This window comes from Pteropus vampyrus, unplaced genomic scaffold, assembly GCF_000151845.1.
Source record: "Pteropus vampyrus isolate Shadow unplaced genomic scaffold, Pvam_2.0 Scaffold21, whole genome shotgun sequence".
In the NCBI taxonomy this organism is placed as follows: Eukaryota; Metazoa; Chordata; class Mammalia; order Chiroptera; family Pteropodidae; genus Pteropus; species Pteropus vampyrus.
In genome coordinates this window covers 7,101,437-7,124,041 of record NW_011888802.1, presented here as the reverse complement: position 1 = coordinate 7,124,041, position 22,605 = coordinate 7,101,437, and the positions used below count along the sequence as shown (strand labels likewise).

The 22,605-nt window shown below is 31.9% G+C and overlaps 1 long non-coding RNA gene and 1 pseudogene across 2 annotated transcripts in view; both read left to right on the top strand.

The window, feature by feature from the left end:
• LOC111736635 overlaps positions 1 to 22,605 on the top strand; it is a 122,888-nt gene that overhangs the window by 14,744 nt on the left and 85,539 nt on the right. The window contains exons 2-3 of one of the 2 annotated variants that reach the window (XR_002779221.1): positions 16,800 to 16,852; positions 19,384 to 19,709. This is a non-coding gene — a long non-coding RNA (uncharacterized LOC111736635). Of the gene's footprint in view, positions 1 to 16,799; positions 16,853 to 19,383; positions 19,710 to 22,605 lie in introns of those variants that run through there. The other variant, XR_002779220.1, reaches the window with a different exon arrangement.
• Positions 1,270 to 1,388, top strand: LOC111736711 (annotated as a pseudogene).

Here is a 22,605-nt window from a genome sequence, read left to right as displayed (position 1 = left end):
TCCCATATATGTCCTGTCTTTGATTGTCTTCACCCAGGTGTTTATATAGTAGTATATTTCCATTCCACCAATAAGTGACTGTATTGATTGTTGTCCATGTATTTAACTAGTATTTATTGGGTGCAAAAGATGCAACCCATGTGTTCTCAGTGTTGAGAATATACCAATGAACAATTTATGCAAAGGCTTTGTTCTCAAGAACTTTGTAAACTGATGGAGACATAGAGATAATAAACAAGTAAAAATTGATTAAATACTTAATTTAGTATATCAGTATGTTCATAAAAATAAATTTAAAAGTAATATATATTGGCTGTTTGGTAGAAGACCCTATTTAACATTTTTTTGCAGAAAAAAATCTCTAAAGTCATATTTGAGTTGAGACCATATGTTCAAGAATATGGGGAAGAAATATACCAGGCAGAGAGAACAGGAGGTAAAAAAGACCCTGAGGTGAAGCAAGCTTATTTGTGTGTTAAGGAAAACCTGCAGCCATATCCTGAGAGATTCTAGAACAAGTTTTGGAAAAAAAAAAAAAAAAGTTGAATAACTAAGCTTAGTAAGTGGTTTAGGAGATAAAGTTGAAAGTTATACAAGACATTTGAAACAATTAAATTGATATACTAATATTATATTTTATAAACATTACTCTGACTCTGAAGATTTTTAAAAGAACATTTGGAATAGCAATATCATGAAGGCTATTTTTGTAGTTTAAATAAAAATTGACAGGAGCCTCTGTTAAGATGAAGGCAGTGATGATGCAGGAGTACAGATAAGCTCAGAGACATTTTGGGCAGGCCTATTTGATTTGCATTAGGAGAAAGAAAAAGTTTAGTTCAAGTTATTGACAATTATTGATTTCAAATGTTTATATACCGCAATCATTGAAATAATATTCTTTAACTTTTTAGAATTTGTTTTTTCAAGTAAACTGTATGTATGCAAATCTAAAACATATTCAGTATATATTGAGTTCATACAAACTTTGCTGAGATAGAGCCTTTCTAGGGTTTTAAAAAATATTTTATAGTGTGCTTTTATTTTCTTCACATAATCAGCATTTTTATCAAATTTTAAATATTATAGTGTTCTATTTGGAAATAATTACTTTATCTATGATTTTAGAGAACATTTCTTACTTTTGAAAGTAAAATACTTTCTGAGTATCCAGTAACTCATATTATTCTCATATAGCATCTTTTACTGATCTGTTCTATACAGATCTCATTTTTTAATCTTCATTTCTTCTTAATTAAAAATCTTCTGGTCTACAGCCGTGCCACTCTGAATAAGCCTGATCCCGTCTGATCTTGGAAGCTAAGCAGGGTCAGGCCTGGTTAGTACCTGGATAGGAGACCACTTAGGAAGACCAGGTGCTGTAGGCATAAAAAATAAATAAGAGCTTATAAGCTGACAAGGTCCTTGCAATCTGTGTGGTCAACCAAGGGTTGCCTTGCTTAAAAAAATATATGTACATATATATATTGTGCATATTTGGATATGGTGATTTTAGAAACATTTTAAATCTCTCAAAGCATTTATTGTTTTTCATTTTGGCAAATCATAAACATGCCATTAACAATTTCCCCCAAATTGTGTCAGTGCACAGAAGCAAACTTATCCTCATCTTCTGTAAACTAAATCAGTGGCTCAGGCCAGAAATATTTGCCTAATAGTTTAGTTCAGTAAATCTGACTGGGGATTCTGACAGGTTCTGTGTCAGTTGCGATGGGAGGCTCCCTATACAGTCAGTGCCACTCTTTAAAATTTAATTTACATCATTAATATAGAAATGACCCTTATTTTATTTCTTAATAGCATGTTAATAGTCAACAGGTAGATCAACCTTATAGGATTTTTTCAAATGCCATTTGTCATGCTCCCACCAGTGCCTATGAGTTTCAGTAATTTTTCTTGACTCATACCAGTTGCTAAGTAACATGGAAAAGTACAGCTGCAGCTTCACTTCCTTCAAACTGCTGCTCCTAAATATGAATAAAACCATAGACATTCTATTTTTGTGTTCAGAACTCACTGCTTTCAAAGCTTCTGTGTCAGATTCTCTGAAGCATAATGGAGAAGGCAGTAAAATTACAGGCCAAATAAGACTTCTGAAAAATATTTGCTTCATTTTTTTCTCCAGATGCAATAGGATTATTTCTCTTCTACCTCTGAGCTTACATTAGAGTCCTAGAATGGACAAATTGAACTAAGAACTAAGAGTACTCATTGCTTGACCTTGGACAAATTATTAATTTTTCAAGTGTCTGTTTCTTAATCTCTAACATATGAAGCCGTTAAATTCAATGACTTTCTTCTTCTTCCAGCTGATGATTCTATGAAATAGTCCTGCATAATATCAGTAAACTACCAAATGGCATTATTTATAAATAAATTTTACAAATATTTTATTATTATTTGTGTTTTATCTCTATTTGGCTTACCCAGGATAGAAACTAAAGATATTTAAAAGAGAATTCTGCTTCTTCACACTTTATAGTTCTTTGCACTCTCTATGGATAAGTAAAAGTACTCACATAAAGATAATGCGAAGTAATGACCCTTTGACACTGTTCTAAGTCATTTCCCTCATCAAAATTCACATTAAGTCTGTGCCTGAGTTCAGCTCACATTTGGGAATGAAGCAAGCTTCTATGGTACTTTGACTTCTATTGCTCTCAATTCAAAGTTACTAATTGCTTTAGTAAGATCTCTCTTGGTGAGAAGAGTTCCTGCAGAGTATGTTGAGTTTTTCAGATATAATACGTATTGTATCATCCATTAAAACTATGGGTGCTTGTCTGTCTTCCTCCCTAGTCTGTGCCCTCCTGCTGAGAGAATGTTTTGCGTGTTTCACCTTTATACTTCCAGGACCTAGCAGAGTTCCTGTCATATTATAGTTATTAAGTATTTTCTTTCAATCAGCAGAAGTAAAAGTACTTTAGATACCTCATATACCCTTTGGCTAGTAGGGATGTAGTTAGCAAATTATTTCCTTCAGAACATAATTTTATGGAAGATATATCCCAGGTTCTATATTCTCAGAAACAATGGCATATCTTCACTCTGATTATAAAGGAAAGTGTAAATCCAAAACAAGTCATCACAATTATTTGAAATTTCTTATTTTCTATTTCTACCATTCTTTGTAGCAGGTGTATGGCCCCAGGGGTGATGGGAGCAGAGCTGCCCTTTAACTCAAAAGGATTATATATAAATAGTGGTATTTATAACATACATTTTAGGATAAAGATGATATATTATAAGAATACTTTAATTTATAGTTAAATGGAATGTCTAATGGCACCCTCTTTTATAGTAATAGTGTATTATATATGTATATAATATATACATTACTACATGTATATATTACATCATATATGCATTATATCATTTTATAGGCTGATGCATGTGTATAAAATAACCTTAAAAATCATCTGTAGGACTAAAGAAAATAACTAACATCATATAGAATTTAAACAATTTGGGTTTTTACAATGATAGCAAGAAAAAAAAAACAGCTTCATTTCTGCCTTAAATTCATTAAATATAATTTTGAGGGGGAAAAAAAAGAAATATTTTACAAGAAAAAATAAAGACAATCACCTCTTTCTCAGTGTACCAATTAGGCTCAATTCTCAAAAATGTAAACCAAAATCCGAAGATCTAAATAAGTTTTTTCTTATGTTCTTGCTTGCTGATGCAAATATATTGTTTTGTGAAATAGTATAATGTAAATTTCTGAGATGTGTATGAGTTCTCTATTCAGTAACAATTTAATTAATTGAAGATGCTCTAAAAATGTATTTACTCAGTATTAATTATGCCCCCATAAGAAAATGATTATTTTAAAATGCATTCATAATTTATCTAAAGTATTATTATACATATGAAAACATTATATTTATCTTTCCACAATTAAAGACATTTACTATTTTCCCAAATACAAGCATAATACTGTGAGAAATAATATAAATGGAGCCACTTTAAAATGGAGTCAGAGCTGCCTTGCCCATCTTACTTCTCAAACCTGTAGAAAGTTAAAACTGAAAACATAACCTTTGGAGTGGGCCTAAAGTGTATTGTATCCCAAACAACTGTTTGGAAACATAACAATAAAGTAGACATGACTACCTACTGAAAAATTTTAAGTTACTCTTTAGAATTAGCATTATTATGTTAGCTTATCCACATTTTCTATTCATTGTTCCCCACCCCACCCCCTTTTTCTCATAAATAATCCTTGCCTTCATCTCCTAATCAGAACAGTTTGAGTTTCTGTCTAAATCAGTGCTTCTAAAATAGCTATTCTTCGGGTTCTCAAATAAATGTTTATTGCCTCTCACTTTGGCTTTTATTTTTAGGTTAACGATACCGTAGAAGAATTTGTGTGAAACTTGTTATACAATAGACTTGATTCCAATCATGATTTTATGGTCTAATTTTGAAAGAATTTTTATGCTGTGGAGGCTAAATTATATTAATTGGAAGGGAGGAAAAAAGAAAGGATAGGGAACGAAAGAAAGAAAGAAGGGAAGTACATAACAGATAAAGAAAAAAGAGAAATGAGAGATTTATTTTTTTGCTTTGTTTGTTGTTTTTAGTACCCAAAATGTGAATGAAGCAAACTAAGTGTATTATCTTGGACACAGCATTTAAAGTACTTGTTGTCACTAGGCCTAAGACTCTTAATGAGCTCAGGGGGATGACACATTTAGTAGAATGCCGACAAGGTTAATCTCAAATCTTACGCCAATATGCTTTTTACCCATATTCCAGCTGCTTTTTCAGTATCAATTCCAAGTCTATTATCACCTGTGCTTCTGACCCACTTGCTATAGATTGGAGATTCCAAAGATTCCCCTCCACTCCCTTCACCCTTTTCACACACACACCTTACCTTGGGTTTGATCAATTTTCTAGAGCAGCTCACAGAACTCAGAGAAACATTTTACTTATTAGGTGGCCAGTTTATTGTAAAACGATGTGACTCAGAAACAGCCAGAAGGAAGAGATGCATAGGGCAGGGTGTGGGGAGGAGTGCAGAGCTCCCATGCCCTCTCCAGATGCACTGCTGTCTCTGAATAGCCACACATTCATCTACCTGGAAACTCTCTGAACTACTTCCTTTTGTTTTTTATGGTGCCTTTATTGCATAGGCATGATTGATTAAATGACTGACCACCTGCCATTGATTCAACCTCCAGTCTCTTTCCCCTCCCTGGAGGTCAGGGGGTGGGATTGAAAATGTCAACCCTCTACTTACCTGGTTGGTTCCATTGGCAACAGCCTCCACTCTTAGGAGAGGCCCAAAAGTCACCTCATTAACATAACAAAATACACCTTTATGGCTCTTATCACTTAGGAAGTCCCAGGGGTTTTAGGAGCTCTGTGCCAGAAAAGGGGATGAAGACCAAATATATATTTCTTATTATAAATCAAAATATTACAGATGGCCTTGACTAAGACAACTCAGTTCTGCTTTTCATGGACACTCTTCTTTAAGAAAACAAGACTGAACATGTTTTCATGGTAAATGCAGATGAGCAAGAGAACAAATAGGAAATGAGCAAGGACTTTTCATTCCTCTGATTACATCAAATTGGCTAATATCCTATTTCCCAAACCAAGTCATATGGCTGATACCAGAGCCAGAGAGGGAGTGTGCTACAAGTTTGTAAGAATATAGCTACACAAAAGGCATTAACTGGCCCCATCAATGTACTGTACCACATCCCATCAAAATGTGAAGGGACGGCTGCTTCTACTGGAAAAAAATCTCAATAGAATTTGGCGGTTCAACATACTCATAAATATTGGAAGTCACCCAAATGTCTTTTTTTCAGTTATTTGACTTCATGTCTTTTCTAAACACTGCTGTATATTTGACATACAGGACATGGAAATGTTCTGAATTCAATTTTCATTTTATACTAGCCCCCCTAAAATCAAAAAACAGTTCATTCAGAAAATTTGTCTTGAACCTAAAAAATATGAGTGATTCATTAAAGGTATAACTAGAGGTTTATTTTTTGGTTCTCAAACCTTTTCTTGACTTGGGAATTTAAAGTTCTCAGTAGAGAACTTCAGATCTCTCCACATTGAGGACTCCATCAAACTATCTGCACCGAGACTTGATCGAATTCTGGGAAAGCTTTTAGCAGACTAAGGTTTGTCCCTGGGATGACCCAGCTCTTCCTAAGTTTCTGCCAGGGAAAGATCAAAGCTGACAAAATAATTTACCATTTATTCTAGTTATAACCTGAATAAAGTCCCCTGATCTCTCTTTTCTTAGAGCATTTACTTTAGAAAGCTTGCAATTATAAATTCTTTCTCTGTCCCTTAGAGATGTATGTGTATCTTCGCAACCCAGGAATATCTTTTTCAAGGATTTGGGAACCATTCCTTGTTGAAATGTAATCATCAAGAAGGGATAGGGTCCCCTTCTCCCTGTCTATGTGGCAGAATAGGAGCCTGAGCACTGTTTAGCAGACAGAGGCCTTAATAATATTTGTTTTAGTCAGCTGAGGCTGCTGTAACGAAGGAGCATGGATGTGGCTTATATACAACAGAAATTTATTTTCTCAGTTTTAGAGGCTGAAAAGTCCATGACCAAGTCAGAAAAAGTCTGCACTGGCAGATTTGATGGCATCTGTTGAGAGCCATCTTCCTGGTTTCCAGATGGCAGTCTTTCCTTTCCCCACCCCACCCCCCGACTGAAACTTGAAATCTATGTGTTAGCTACCTATTTGCTCTGGATTCTTATGGATTATTATTTTTAACTTCCAGCCAGAACCAAAGTTGAGACAATTTCTCTATTGAACAATACCACTAAATGTGTTTTTTTCTATTTCACTCTTTTCATCTAACTTATTCTAAGTCCTGTCTCTATTCAGTATGATCTTCAATGAGATGTTCTACCCTGTTTGGCTTCAAAGATTTTCTTCCATTATCCATCCACGAACCAAAGCTCTAACTAAAGATAATGCATAGATAACTAGAGAATACCCAGTGTCTACAATTCTCGTTTACTTCTCAATGTTCTTGGTCACACTTTTTCTGACTTCAGAAATCGTTTCCCTTATTTTCTTTTAATCTCTTTTGGTAATTTTAATATTTTGCTTTACCACTATTAATGCTTTGTAGCAATAATCCTTCAATATTTCCAGTCCATAGAAAAGCCACAAATAGAATTTTTTTGGTTCATTTTTATGTAGTGTTTGCACTGGTTACTCTATTAACCCTTTCTATTTACAAATTCAGATCCTTAAATTCTTTGAAAATGTCTTCTGTTATTTCCTTGAAAATTTTCTTCATTCCTTTTACTCTTTTTCTGAGACTCCTATTATTGAGATATTGCATCTCTAGATTTATTCTCTAATTTATGTAAACTACCTCTTCCAAATTTTTTGTTTCATCAACTCTACATTCTAGTAATTTTATTGCTTTTCGAAATTTCTATCATAATTTTTAAGAGCTTCATTTTATTCTTCACATGTTGCTTTTTGTAGTTAGTATTCAGTGATTCATGGATCTTTTTTTCTTTCACTTCTGAATATGTTAGGTTTAAAAAAAAAATTAAAGAATAGTGCAAATTTTTACCAAATTTATTTTTCTCAGTTTTGCATTTTGCTTCCATGAAAGACTTTTCTGTAACCCTTTGTTATTCTTGCTTTCCTATTCCTATGTATGAATAGGGCACAAAAGAGCTAGTGTTTCTAGCTGAATCACACTTATTAGGGTTACTTCCAGGTTAGTGAGCATATATTTGTGTAATCTTATGTTTATTGGGACTCTATATATGTAAACTTTTGGGGTATCTGTTGATGGTTTTCCTGTGGGAAAGATTAGAATTTTATTCTAGAAGCTTCAGGCTAGACAGTATAAGATCCATCAACTGACTTTACTGATGTACTAGAGTACTCCTGACTGGCACACTCTTCAGGTCTTTTTTTCTTGACTAGTCAGATTCCCCAGCGTAATGTGTTATAATCTTCTGGGAAACAATAAGCATTGCTGCCAGAATTCTGGGAGTTAAGTGTAAGAAGGCTTCTCAATCAGAGAAACCTAGTTTACACTGTAGTAAAAATGGTCCCAACATATAAGTGTTTTATACACATTTTTATTTTGATCTCATATTATTTGTTTTTTTATGGATTAGCTGCATCTCCTTCATTCCAGGGCCCAAACTATGGATCAGCTTATCTGTGTCAATGTTATTAAATCTACTAATCAGAAGTTAAACATCTCATTTTTCCTTTACATTTCATAGGCCCAATCAAAGAATATAAGTAAGACTTAGTTGATAGCCCCAAAAGAATGATCATTCCCCAGGAAGAGGCAATACGTTTATGTGAATAATAAAACAATCTATCATGGAAGAGGATCTTACTTACCTCTGTTTGTAGATTTTAATTATCTTATCTTTTCTCTTACTCTTACTCTTTCTATTGTCCATGTGTAGAATTATTTTTATTTACCTTCTGGAGAAAACTAATCCTTCTTCTGCCCGGATTGTGTTGAGACAGTTTCCCAGCTGCTCACCGTATGGATTGTGACTCATGTCCATATGCTCTGTGACATTCTTAGACTCACCTTCAAGACCACTTGAAGTACCAGGAACTGTTATTTTCTGAGTTTAAATATTAAAAAAGCAATGAAAGTGAGAAATTAAAATATATACTAGTTAATTCGTTAGGTCATGTTTCTTATTAAATATAATTTATATATGCATATGTAATTTTATGGCATAATAACAATTATGAAACACAACATAAATATGGAAAATATGTCTAGTAAATTGAAAATAGGAGAAATAAAGAGAGAACACTGTCGATGAATATAACTGAGCAGCTTATTCTTTCTCCCACTTGCATTGAAAAGTGTTTTAAGTTTCAGAAAAAAAAAAGTCATGTGCCAAGGTGAAGTAAAGATTGTTTATAGCAATAAAAACTAATGTAAAACTGATGATTGTCTTGAATATTGTAAACTATTTAGCTTAGACTGAAGTAAAGGTGAAGAAATTGATTTTCAATTTTTATGTAAAGAGGAAGAAGCAGAGAGGATAGGGAATGCCCTTAAAGAAGTCCATTTATAGCTTTGGGACAATGGCAGGGGTCCTGTATGTTGCTGAAGAGGCTTAGTATAGGGTGTATGGGTTTCTTCCTTAGCATTCCCCAGGAAGCATTCTTACATTTTTATTTTAGCAAAGCTTTGGAATCTAATAAAGACTGAATCCCAGTATTGCCACTGACTAGTCATAGAACATTGAAAAATTTGCTTAACTTTGCTAAGATTTAATTTTTATCATCAGAAAACAAGGCTGATTTTGCCAATATCTTAGGACATATGTGACTATTAAATGCTATTAATTCTGTATCTTTTGTATTTTCCATTATTAGTTCTTGGCACATAATTAGAACCTAATAAATTGAAGGTTTTATGGTGATATCTGAGCATATTAAGTCAATTATGTTTTAAATATATTATTAAATCAAAAACAATATAATGAGAAATTTTGAATCATTCAATATAAAAAAAAAGTATGCTTATCTAAAATATAGAAGAAAGAGAAAGACTGAGATAGCAAAACTCATTATATAACTGCACATCTTATTCTTTGCTTCCATTGGAATATTTTGAATAAAAAGGTACAGGCTTTCCATTTGCTAATATTTCTCAAGGATAGAGATAGAACTGGAGAAAGCACAGCATGATGGTGCTAACATCTGTCTTAGCCAGCTCGAGCTGCCACAACAAAATATAATGGGCTGGGTGGCTTAAACAATAGACATTTATTTTCTCACAGTTCTGGAGTCTGGACGTCTGAGATGAGGGTGCAAGCATGGTCTTTTCTGGCAAGAGCCTTCTTACCAGATTGTACATGGCCACCTTCTAATCATGTTCTCACCTGACACAGAAGGAAGAGAAAAAGAGATATTGAGAGAGACAGAGAGAGAGAGAGAGGGAATGATAGAGCAAGCTAGCTCTCTGCTATGTTAACCCTGTGTGTCCAGGACCCCACCCTCATGACCTACTTACAAAGGCTCCACCTTAAAAAACATCTTTAGATGTTGGGGCTTCAATGTATGAATGAGTCAGGGGATACAAACATTTAGTCTGTAATAGCATCCCAAATGTTTCTCTTCCTGTCTAGTGATGATGTCAATTTCTATACCTATTTATAGAAAGTCTCAAGATAGAGCAAATTTAGTTTTTATGGGCTCATATATACTATTTTTTTTAATCTAGGCTTTGACAAGATATATCATTCTTTTAGGAATTATTAATAGCATTTTCATGAGAACCATTTTCTCAAGAGCTTTGCAAAGAAGAAATAGAAGCCTATAATTAAATGATCATTACTTCAGTAGTGTGAAATTTAAATTTTATGTTCCATTTTGTGCTTAAAAATGTCGGTTCTTGTCTATTTAAACTTTAGATATTTTTTACAATGATACATTCATTATGTTTTTCTAATTTGAAGACCAACATGAAAATGGAAATAAGGAAATTTCAAAATATCCAAAAAATATCTTACATGTTCCCAGAGAACAACAGAATTTTTTTTCACAGTAGAAGAGGATGTTTCATCTCATTTATTAAGAACAAAAAAAGTTTTCTTTATGTATACACAGGTGTGTGAAGCCACTTTAGATCAAGAAAACATTGTCTATAATTAATTAGTCTAATAAAAAATTATATTTTCATAGGATTATATGTTCAATATATACTTTTGAGGTTAAAGTCTTTTTTTTCAGCTAAAATACTTAAACTAAATTGATTGACTCCCTAAGTGCAAGTTATATTCTTGTTTAAACATTCTTAAAATGCTTTTACTAATTTTCAAAGGAATAAGTACACACAGGCAATTCTTTTTAATTTCGTTTATACTGTAGTTCTGTGTTCCTATGCAAAATTAACATTTTTTTCTTTTTTTTAGAGAAATTTAAAATGGTACTTACCCATTCCAAAAACACTATTTGGAAATTTAATTAGATATTTTATATTTTTTCATAGATTGTTTTTATATTATGGACAAATTAGAAGATACATTTTTCAAATGAAAAATTATTTCAAATATATAATCTTTGTAAAATTTTTAAAACTAATATCTCCTCGTTGTCTTTCTTTACTTCTTTCTCTTCCTCCCCCATCCTGCTTTCTTCTCTGGCTCCTCCACTTTCTCTATCTATAGTAACACACACACACACACACACACACACACACACACACAAACATTCCTATATGCCTTCCAGAAATATTATATTATAACCTAACAAAGGAAAAGTCGTTATCTTTCGGCATTAGATATACGCTAGAGTCTGAGTAAACCAGTTAATTCTGTGACCGAGGGAAAACAGTTTCTCATATATAAAATATATTTTAAATAAATCTAAAGTAATAAGCACAGGATAAAATCACTACCATAATTATTCAGGTTAGGAAAATTACATTTCTGAATCCTATGAAATAACTCAGGTTAAAATTATAATAATGCTAACAACTGTTCAATCTCATAGACATTTCATGTTATTTTATGGCTAAAGTCCAACCGCAGATTTTCATCTCAAAACTGTTATTTATGGCGCATCCATAACTCAATAAGTAACTTCAACATATATCTATTTGCTCTGATAAAACCCACAAAATCTTTGTTAAATCTTGCTCTTTTTGTTGCCAGTCATTTCATTCTTTGGCAAATACATTTGGTTAAAATCACAAAATAATTCACTAACCACACGATTTCTCACCAAAACACCTATTCCCAGTTTTGTGATGACAGTTTGAATTAGTTTTCCCTGCCCAATTTTAGCCTAATTTTTAAAAGGTAAATTTTGTTATCCTTTCGAAATATTAGTTACATAATGTAAATTCTAAGTTCTAAATCCTTCAGCGACTTCTCATCACACTTAGAACAATATCGAATTTTTAAATAAAATTTTCTACAAAACTTGTGTAATCTAGTCAGCAATTAAGTCCCCAGTTTCATTTCTTACTTTAACTGCACTGCAATAACATGTCAAATATACCTATTTTCATGCCTTTACACTTTTTCTTCATTCCTTCAATCATGTATATATTCATATGGCTTATTTTTTCACTTTATTTGGATCTCTTCTATATTCCATCTTCTCAAAAAGGATTTTCTAGCACCATTACCTAAATTAGCATTCTCTATTACAAGATCTCATTTCTCTGATTTTTTTTATATAATTTATCAACATATAATATATTATTTATATAATTATTTATAAGTGTATTTTCTGTCTATCTAATAGTAGTATGAGCATTCCTAACTTTTTTGTTACCTGCTCTTACTTAGGGCATCATCTGTTACATAGTAAACTCTCAAGAGATATGTACTCATCTTATGTAATTCTGACTACAACAAAGTAGAAGGCTTTATTATTAAAGTTTTTGGTACAAAGGAAAACGAAAAACAGAGAGACTGAGCTTTCTAGGTCACAATTATTTGGGAAATCCAGGTTTCTGCTCTGTCACATCAAAACTATCACCAGTTTCTATTGATGTTATATAACATATATCTGAATTGCTAGAAATTATAGTTTCTCTTGATTATATTGGACAGGTGCATATCAAAGGAGTTTTGTAATGATTATTTGGGAAGAAAGTTTTTGGTAAAAGATCTTTAACAATGTGTTTACGTTATCCTGTTATGCGATAGTAAAATCAAATTAAACAGTGCACACTTTATATTTTGCTAGGCATTGATTAACATGATAGCTTTCAAACAACAGAGTACCTTTTCTATAAAATTAACTAATTAAATATGAGTTTTTTTCTAGCATGTAAAGGAAAACTATAGCAGAAACACACAATATTAGATTTCTTAAAAATGATGTAATCTGTAAGAGCCAGAAGAAATTAAAAATAAAAGGCTAAATTCTTCCTGTTGAAAGTAAGGGAAAACATTTTCCTTCCTTCTTTTTCCTAAAAAATTCACCTTTAAGTACTTCTCTCTTTGAAACATGTGTATATATATATACATATACATATACATATACATATACATATACATATACATATACATATACATATACATATACATATATGAATCCTTTTGAAAACTCAATAGGCTTTTTGCCAGCTTTAGGACTCAGAAATTTCTTTCTCAAGGATCTTGTAGCCATCCCTTGAAATGTAAACATCAAGGGAGATGTGTCCTATCTCCCAGTTTCTGTGAGAGGAAAGAAGCCTAACTTCCGTGGGCTCCTTCTTCCAGGCAGCAAAACTACCTCCTATCATAAAGTTATGAGAAGTTTTTTCTCCTACTAAACTAATACAAATGGTCACCCAAATTACCAGGTAGAGATAGGATGAATTATGTGTGACCAATGGTGATGTTAAGTCTTCTGACTTGAGGACAGATTATTATTTATTTTGAGAACATGTATGTAATAGCTGCTTGGCTATATAAAAGGGCGAAATTCTTTTAGGTCTTTGCAGTCTTAGCAAATTGCCTGTGATGTACATCACATTCTTGTTTAATGTCTATTCAATGATAAAAGTATTGTCTTTCTCTACTACCCTCGTGGAGTGGATTTCTGGATTGGAAGAAGATTTTGTATTTTATTACATTTCACCAGTAAATTCAATCTCTTAATTTTACTTGTATCATTCTAGCATTATTGAAGAGAAATAATTCATCCACCCACAGCTAGCAGAGCCAAAGGAATAAGTGCAGTGGAGAAAGATTGGCTCTTTTATTATGAAAAGCATTACCCAGAAGAACGGGAAGCTAATACTCAAAAGCCCAAACTCCTGGATGGCATGGAGGTTACAGATTATGTAGGGCAAAATCACAAGATATGGGTTCGGTTTTCGGGATTGTGTGGGAGCTGATTGGTCGGAAGTATGGTAAGAGAAATAAATCATTTTTTCAGGTCTTTAGGACAACTGAGATCTGCTCTGGCGTCCCTCTGTCCTGTCTCAGGGGAAATTAGCCAGGGACTGATTCCACTTTAGGGCCCAGGAGCGGAGACATAACATTGGTCAAATTGTTATCTTTAGTTTCATAGAAACCCATACCTTGTGACCCTTAGTCAAGATATGGCCATTGTTTCTGGCTGCCTCTGGGGGTTAATGACTAGTAAGGGAAAGAGCTAAGCTTACAGAGAATCCTGGGAAGAAACTGAATAGAATGCAAGGGCTACATATTAAATCAAAAACATACATCAAATCAGGACCTTTGGTTTCACTATCTGTTAGTGTATGAAAAGACTGAGTAGTGAAACTGGTGCTGTTTGGCTCCAATAATCCACCATCATTTGGCCTGCCTTCCTGGGAAGAGGAACAAAATCTAGATTAACTGAGATAACTGAGTTGATCTAGTATTATTTTTTAGCAAATTAATCTCAGAGAATGGATCTAATGTTCACCTGTTGTAAGTAAATTTGAGAGACAATTTATGAAATATTGTACTGGCCTAAGATTCAAGGGACCTGACCTTTTGCAAATTTAGTAACCACTTCTTTCAGGATCTCTTGTAGTTTGGCAAGTCACAAATTATTTTCTTTCTATATGAGTGATGAAAATACAAGAAGGTAAATAGATACAAAAAATTTTATTTAGAACATGAATAATGAGGAAATCAAAGATTGGATGTAGTAACATAAAATCAACTTAGATATGATTAAGGAGAAGCAGACCATTTGGATTTTAATCTTTCTCTTTTATACATAAAAGCAGTAGATTGCTTTAAGCAGTCATACATTTATATAATGGCATTCCTGTGGTTTCTTTTATTTTTTCTAATTACTTTAAATAATTGTTTTAGAAATTGGCTATTGTTTAATATAATCCTTTGGTGTGATATTCCTTAGGGATGTGTGTACCAATTGTCAATTTGTGATCTTTGAATCACCAAGACAAATGTAGTGATAAAGTGTTAATCTCTAAATATCAAAAGAAAAAAAAACAAGTACCTTGACTGGATTTCAGTTTAAATCTTTCTTTTGTCCCCGTGGTTATACGGGTTTCCATGGCAATGGAAGTATTTGTAAGAGGATAGATATAGAATATGTTGTTTTGGGTCCAAATTTTTATCAAATGTTTTCCTTAGTTGTTTATTTTTCTGAATTAGACATGGAGTAGGATAAAAAGTACATGGCTCAACTCAAATTGTGTTGTAGAGAAACATGTAGCCAATAAAATCCACCTCAGTTTCATCAATCTAAAATGAGGTTCAGTGCATTTGATTAGCAAGCCCAACTTAATATAAGCATAGAACTGAAGGGCTGGAACAGAAATTCAAGATTCTACATGGATACAGCATGTCATAATTATAGTGGAGAAAAACTAGAGATGATATCTGACTTATGATGTTCAACTCGTAATTTTTCAACTGTATGGTAATGCAAAAGTACTATGCATAATAAATTACTTGAGATATTTAACACTTTATAAAATAGACTTTCTGTTAAATGATTTTGCCCAACGATAGGCTAATGTATGTGTTCTAAGCACATTCAAGATAAACCAGGCTAAACTATGATGTTCTGTAGGTTAAGTGTCTTAAATGCATTTTTGATTTGTGATATGTTCAGGTTACAACGGATATATCAGGACATAACCCCAATGTAAATCAAAGAGTATCTATATATAAATTTGGAAAGACTAAGATCCTCCATTTACTCTTACTTGATGAACTTGAAATCATTAATAAACTACTCTAAGGTTGAATTTCAAATCAGTAAAATGGAGATAATAATTTACTTTTTGTGTTTTTATAAGAATATAACACTAAGTGCCATGCATACCACACAGTAAGTGCCCAATAAATGCAATAAACCTTGCTCATTTCATTTACTTATCCACTATAAATATCTCAGATGCAAAAAAATTCAATTTACCCCATTTACCTCCCCATTAAGGGGGTCAAATATGTGGTGGCAGAAAGAAATCTAACTATGGGAGGTAAACACACAGTGTAAATATACATACGCCTTATTGTTAAAGTGTACAGCTGAATCTTATTGGATTTCATTAACCAATGTCACCATAAAAAATAAATAATTAAAAATATTTTTAAAAATTTTAATTTATGTTATTTTAAGAATCACAGTGAAAAATAGCAACTGAGAGAGCCCATTTAATAGTAGTAATCCAGTGGATTTACAGAGATAAGGATATTTACTAAATATAATCCATGAATTGTATTTTTTGTTGTTGTTGTTAAGCTACACATCAAGTCTATCTATTATAAACTTGGTCTAAATATTCAATAATTACTAATTTTTTGGCTATCTGGTTGTCTGATACTCATTATACAAAACTATTACCATCATTAGCATTTATATTTACGTATTTAAGTAATATATAAAATTGTACATAAAACATCTTTTCTATTAGTATCTATTTTTAATGTGTTTAAATACATTATAAACAAATGTTTACAAATTTTCTATTTAAATTACTAACATAATACATAACAATATATATAAACCCACATAAACCAAAACCTTTCAGAATCCTCAAATATTTTTAAACTAAGAGTAGATGAAAATTATTTTCTCCATTTATTAAGGCAAAGAGACCACTTTCCCATTCCCTGTTTTCTAAGTGTATTTTCTTAGAAATATAGTAAAACTAAGAACTAAGTTCAGTGTATTAGTTTCCTAGGGCTTCTATAACAAAGTATAACAAACTAAGTGGCTTAAAATGAGTGAATTTTATTTTATCACATTTCTGAAAGCTGGAAGTCAAAAATCTAGGTATCAGGAGATCCATGCTCATTTTGAAATCTCTTAAAGTTTTTTCTTGCTTCCTCCTAGCTCCTGGTGATTACCCGCAATTTTGGACTTTCCTTTGTTTGTAACTGCATCATGTAAGTCTCTATTTTCATGGCCTTCTCTCTTCTCTGTGTGTCTCTATCTTCACATTACCATCTTGTAAGGACACCAACCCTAGGATTTCAATTCTATTCAAACCCAGTATGACCTCATCTTAACTAATCATATCCACAATCCTCCTATTTCTAAATAAGGTCATATTCTGAAGTTCTGTGTGGACATGAATTTTGGAGGGAGACTATTTAACCCAGTACAGTTTGGTCTCTAGACTCCAAAATCCATGTCTGTCTTACATGCAGAATATATTTACCTTATTCCAACTTCCCCATAAGCTTTAACCCATTCTTACATGAACTCTATAATTACAATCTCATCTAAATATCATCAACTCCGGTGTTTTTTTTTTTTTTTAATCTCTCTTATATTGGTATGAAAATGTATCTTTGTTGACATGATTTTTTTTTTTATTTCCACACACCAGGACTTAAAGAGATTTGCAAAATGTAAAACAATGCTACCTCTCATTAAATTGTGATGTTATTATTCATAAAAATAATCTATATTACTACATAATCAATTTATTATTGCTATTTAAAATGAACTAATAATAAATATTTAAAATATTGCTCAGCCTTAAATATAAAGTATTGATATATTTGAGACATATAGTATACATTTTTTGGAGTTTTTAACAGCTTTTCATTGGATGAAGTTTTTATAATACTAAAATTTTTGAGAATTGATTGCTCTACCATTTTGTCTCATGGTGTCAAAATGACTTAAGCTGTTGTAAAACACCTTCTCACACATCAAAGGCTAGTGTCTAGAAGAAGCAACATATCTTTTTTGGTTCTTTGTGTATATCCTGTAGCAATACTACACAAAATTAACAGCTATAGGTTTACTTCCAGGTAACGATATTTGCTAGAGCAATCATCTATCTTTGTGTTTCTTTCCATATTATTTTTTTTTTCATGTGCACAAACACACACATTAAAATACACACACACACACTCATATCTCTGCTGGTGTTTTGCTTGGGATTTTCTTGAATTTATAGATTAATTTCAATTCATATATCAATCCCTAAAAAATAAGTAAAATGTCATGTAAAACACTAACATCTTTAAGGTAATAATCTTTTAAATACATATATCAATTTATATTGCTGACATTGATTCTCCATTTTAATAGCAAACAAAGTTGGCATTCTTAGCCTCCCTTAACTGTACTGTTCCATCATCTATATTTTCAATAATATCATCATTTTTTATATCAACTGTTAAACATATTATCTTTTGCAAACTTGATTCTCAGTACATTTGGTCTTAGTGAAATATTTAGATTTTTTACATTCTAATCTTTGGCTTTTAACATACATTTTTCAATCTTCAGATGTTACTCCAATTCTCATCTTTGTTGAACTAAGATTGTTTACTTTTTCTTAGAAAACAAACATACCATTACTGTATACTCTGAATTCTATATGTAGAAGGAAATTATATGCTTTATACTCAAAACTGGATGGAGAGATTTGAATATTGTTGTATAAATTTTTATAGTATCAGCAAATAACAATTGCTCTCTTCCTTTGTATATATCATTATATAGTTCTAAAATTGGAATATAATTATTTTCCAAAAGTTTGATGGCAATCAATTGTAATCTCTAATTTCTATCAGTTTATCTAAAATTTTTTCTCAACATGATATAACTATTATATTGACATTGTATGATTTCATTCTCAAAAGTTTAGATACATGTGCAGAAAATGTGAAGAATCGATTAAGCTTTATTTTCCCAAGCATTTTAGGTTAAAGCAAAAGTTTTCATTAGTAACTTAAGTTGCAAAGAATTGTTCATTTTAAATAATTGAATATCATCTCAGAAACAACTGTAATTTAATGAGCTTGATCATACTGTCAGTTTATAGCTTACTAAGGCAATATAAACTGCCATTTTAAAGTAATATTTAGTAATTCACTTGGCCTGAAGAAACATTAAAAAATGCATGCCCTTATCAATGAAAGAAAACTAATTTCAATCTACTAAACAGATGTGGTCTGAAAATTCAATTAATTATTTTAAATTCTTATTGGGAGACACATTTGATGTGGTAACATATGATGTATCATTTTAGAATTTTAAATTATGAAATAAATAAAATAATTTTAAAATATAGTATATTATATACATTATATATTTTTTAGTTTAAACAAATCGAATACATTTTTAATATAAATTTAAAAAAAGACTCTTCAGGTGGCATCATCAGGACTAGGGTGAACTTTCAATAAATGTATGGAGAGTATGCTGAGAATTGCTGAGCCTCTGTATAAGCAGCAAATGGCTCAGGTAGTACGACTAAACACACTGATGAGCAATTATTATGGAAATGGTAGGGCATTTAGAAAAGCAGTAGTAGAAAAGATTTTTCTAGCACAGGTTTGCAAAAAGACCCACATCTCTACTCAAGAAAGATTGTTTCTTATGAAATTAAAATGAATTATCCATTTTTCTAAACCTCACTCACATTAAAACACTGTCTTTTCCCTCACCTCCACAGGTTCTTCATCTGTGGGCCAGGTCAAGTTTCTGGCTAATGTGTGCATAGCCCCATACCGCCATATCTAACTTTTAGGGAGAGAAGCCCTTAAGGTAGCTTGCTCTAAACATACGCAAGAGAATTCCTTATGAGGAGGGCATTGCTTCCTACATGTCCATTAGCATATAGTTTCACCTGCACCTCTGCTGCCAGCAGTTTTGGAAGTAGAAAAATCTGAAGATATGTTTGTGTGTTCGTATACACCCTCATCCAGAGCTTGTCCAGCAGAATGGATGAAGAGGTCGCTTTCCTGGAAAGGGCTCAAATCTTCCTTCTCTCTATCTGCACACATATCAAAATATAAGTAAGTAAATAACTAAGTAAATAAGTGCATTTTCAGGAAAATATTTTAAAAGCTACTCTTTTTTGAAATTAGAAAATGCACAAGAAATCTAATATCAGTATTTGAGTTATTTTACAATTCTTAGATATTAGTATATGTCGTTTTCAGTATGTTCAGATCAATAATGATAGGCTAAAATTCAGCAAGGAACCAAATAAGAAAGATATTTAATTTAAAAATTTTCAAGAAATCATTTAATTTAAATTTAAATTTATAGATGGTTCATTCGGTTGGTCCAAATGTTAGAATACACAACAGTATACATTAGAAAGCCTTGATCCCATCCTTTTTCATCTCTATCTTATTCTCTCCTCCCTATGTAACCAATTTTATTATTCCTTGTGTGTCATCCCAGTATTTTACTACAAAATATATGTGTTCTTATTCACCCCTTCCATAAATAATGCACATTATAAAATTTACTGTGTAACTTGTATTTTCCCCTTGAAATAGTAACTATGTAAAATATGCATACACGTTAAATTGTTATATTTATGAGTATAATAGAATATCTTTCTTAACCATATATTTCTAGAATAAATTAATTTTATTCAAGATATAGTATTCTTTATCTGTTTATTAGCATTCTTTTTAAAGTTATTATACTGTCATAGCAAAATCGATCTTTAGCATTCTTCTGCCCCATGCTTATGAAGTCTTAGTGTCTGTCTCATATTGACGTAATAAAATGTTTTTGGAACTTCCGTTTCTTTTTCTTTACTTTACAAACAATTTAAGTAACATTAGATTTTCTGAGTTTTGAAGGTTCAGTAGATTTGCCTTGTAAATTTTTCAGTACAAATTTGGGAGGTATAGATTTTGTAATCAGACTATTGTCTATATTAACTGCACATTTGAAAAAATCTACATTTATATACTTATGATTATTGAGGTTTTATACCTTAAAATTTTCCAGTTTTCTGATGTTTCATTAATATTTGGAAAGAAAGTGTATTTTTTATTGTAAGTGTTCAGCATCCAACATATATCCTTAAGATATGCCTCATTTATTATGTTGTTATCTTTTATTTTTAACTCTCTTATATTGAAAGATGAATTTATATCCCATAATTATGTAATTTCATGAATTTTTATGTATGTATGCTGAGTTTTATATATATTTATACTTAATTTCATCTTTAGTTCTGTTCATTATTACATTAAATATATATTTGAAACTTTATTTTGTCATCTAATGAATTTATTTCTGTTTTGTTCCATAGAAATATTTGACAAATACAGGGCTTGTGTCAACATCTAAGTTATGTGTTTTGCTTTTACTTATAATAAGAAAAATCTCATTTTAAATATGTGGCCTAAATATTTTTTAAAAAAAATATGTCCATGTCCTCAGAAAATTGATAGTTTTGCCAAATTTTAAGAGGTTTATGTCCTCAGAAAATTTTGCCCAATTTATGGAGGTTTGTAGAACCAGCTGTGAACTGTTTTTCGTGTACTATAAATCTAGAACCCATGTTATTGATAAAGAAATTGTGACCCATATGTGAACAACTAATGAAAGTAAAAGAAGAAAGTGTCAAAGCAGGGCTGTATTTGAACATCAAGAAGACAAAAATCATGACTACGGAAGAAATATACTTTAAAATATACAATGAAGGCGCTGAAATTTTTAGAGTTTGCTTACTTTAGTTCACTCATCAATTCAAGTGGAGACTGCAACCACGTAATCAAGAGAAGGCTGAGACTCAGAAGAGCGACAATGGAAGAATTAGGAGATATCATTAAGAACAAAGATGTGTCATTAGAGACCAAGGCTAAAACCTTCTACACCCTCGAATTCCCAATTACTATGTATAGATGCGAAAGCTGAACGACAAAGAAGACTGGTAAGAAAAAAATGGATTTATTCAGTATATGATATATGGTATTGAGGAGAGCTCTACAGATACCCTGGACCACCGGAAAGAGTAACAAGTAGTTTCTAGAGCAAATTAAGCTGGAAGCATCGGTAAGGGCAAAAAAATTACAAAACTAAAGCTGTCCTGCTCGAGTACAGAATGAGAAGGCAAGTTTCTTGGGAAAAGACAATAATGCTGAGAAAAATAGAAGGCATTAGGAACAGAGGAAGTCAAAATATGAAATGGATTAGCTCCATGAAAGAAGCTGTAAACATGAGTCTATAGGAGCTGAGCAGAGCTGTTGAGGATGGGACACTGCAGAATTCATTCATTCATAGTGTCACCAGGAGTCGGAACTGAATATAACACTGAATATGAACTCAATATGACTTCATATAACACACATTCGTCCTGTTGTACTTTCTAGTAACAATGCTTTTTCTATGCCAGGCCAAAGGTAACACCCTAGATGCTTTAGCACTAGAGAGTTTCTTCTAGATTGGGATTCATCCATTATAAACACTATTTAGGAAAAAGTAATAACTAGTGTATTAAACTGTGTAATTAACAATATGCTTTCACAGAAAATTTCTTTTATGCAGTTTCTTAATTAAAACAATGATTTTGTTCTGTTAAACATAAAAGGAAATTGTTGTTTTAAATACAATAGGACTCCCAAGAAGAAATAGAATAGTAAATAGTAGAGGCTTAACTCAAATTTAGTCTTCTGACTTTATTCTAAATTCTGTCCACTGTACCAGTGGATACCAAATGGTAAATATTTTAAATTTTTTTATTTTTTTATCTATATTAGTTTCAAGTATACACTACATTGGTAAGACATCTATATAGTTTATAAAACGATCCCCCCAATTGCTCCCTCCATCCCCTGACCCTTTACCTAGCAAACACAATACTAACTGCATTCCCTATGTCATGCTCCCCATCCCCCTGACCATCCATCAACTACTAATTTGTACT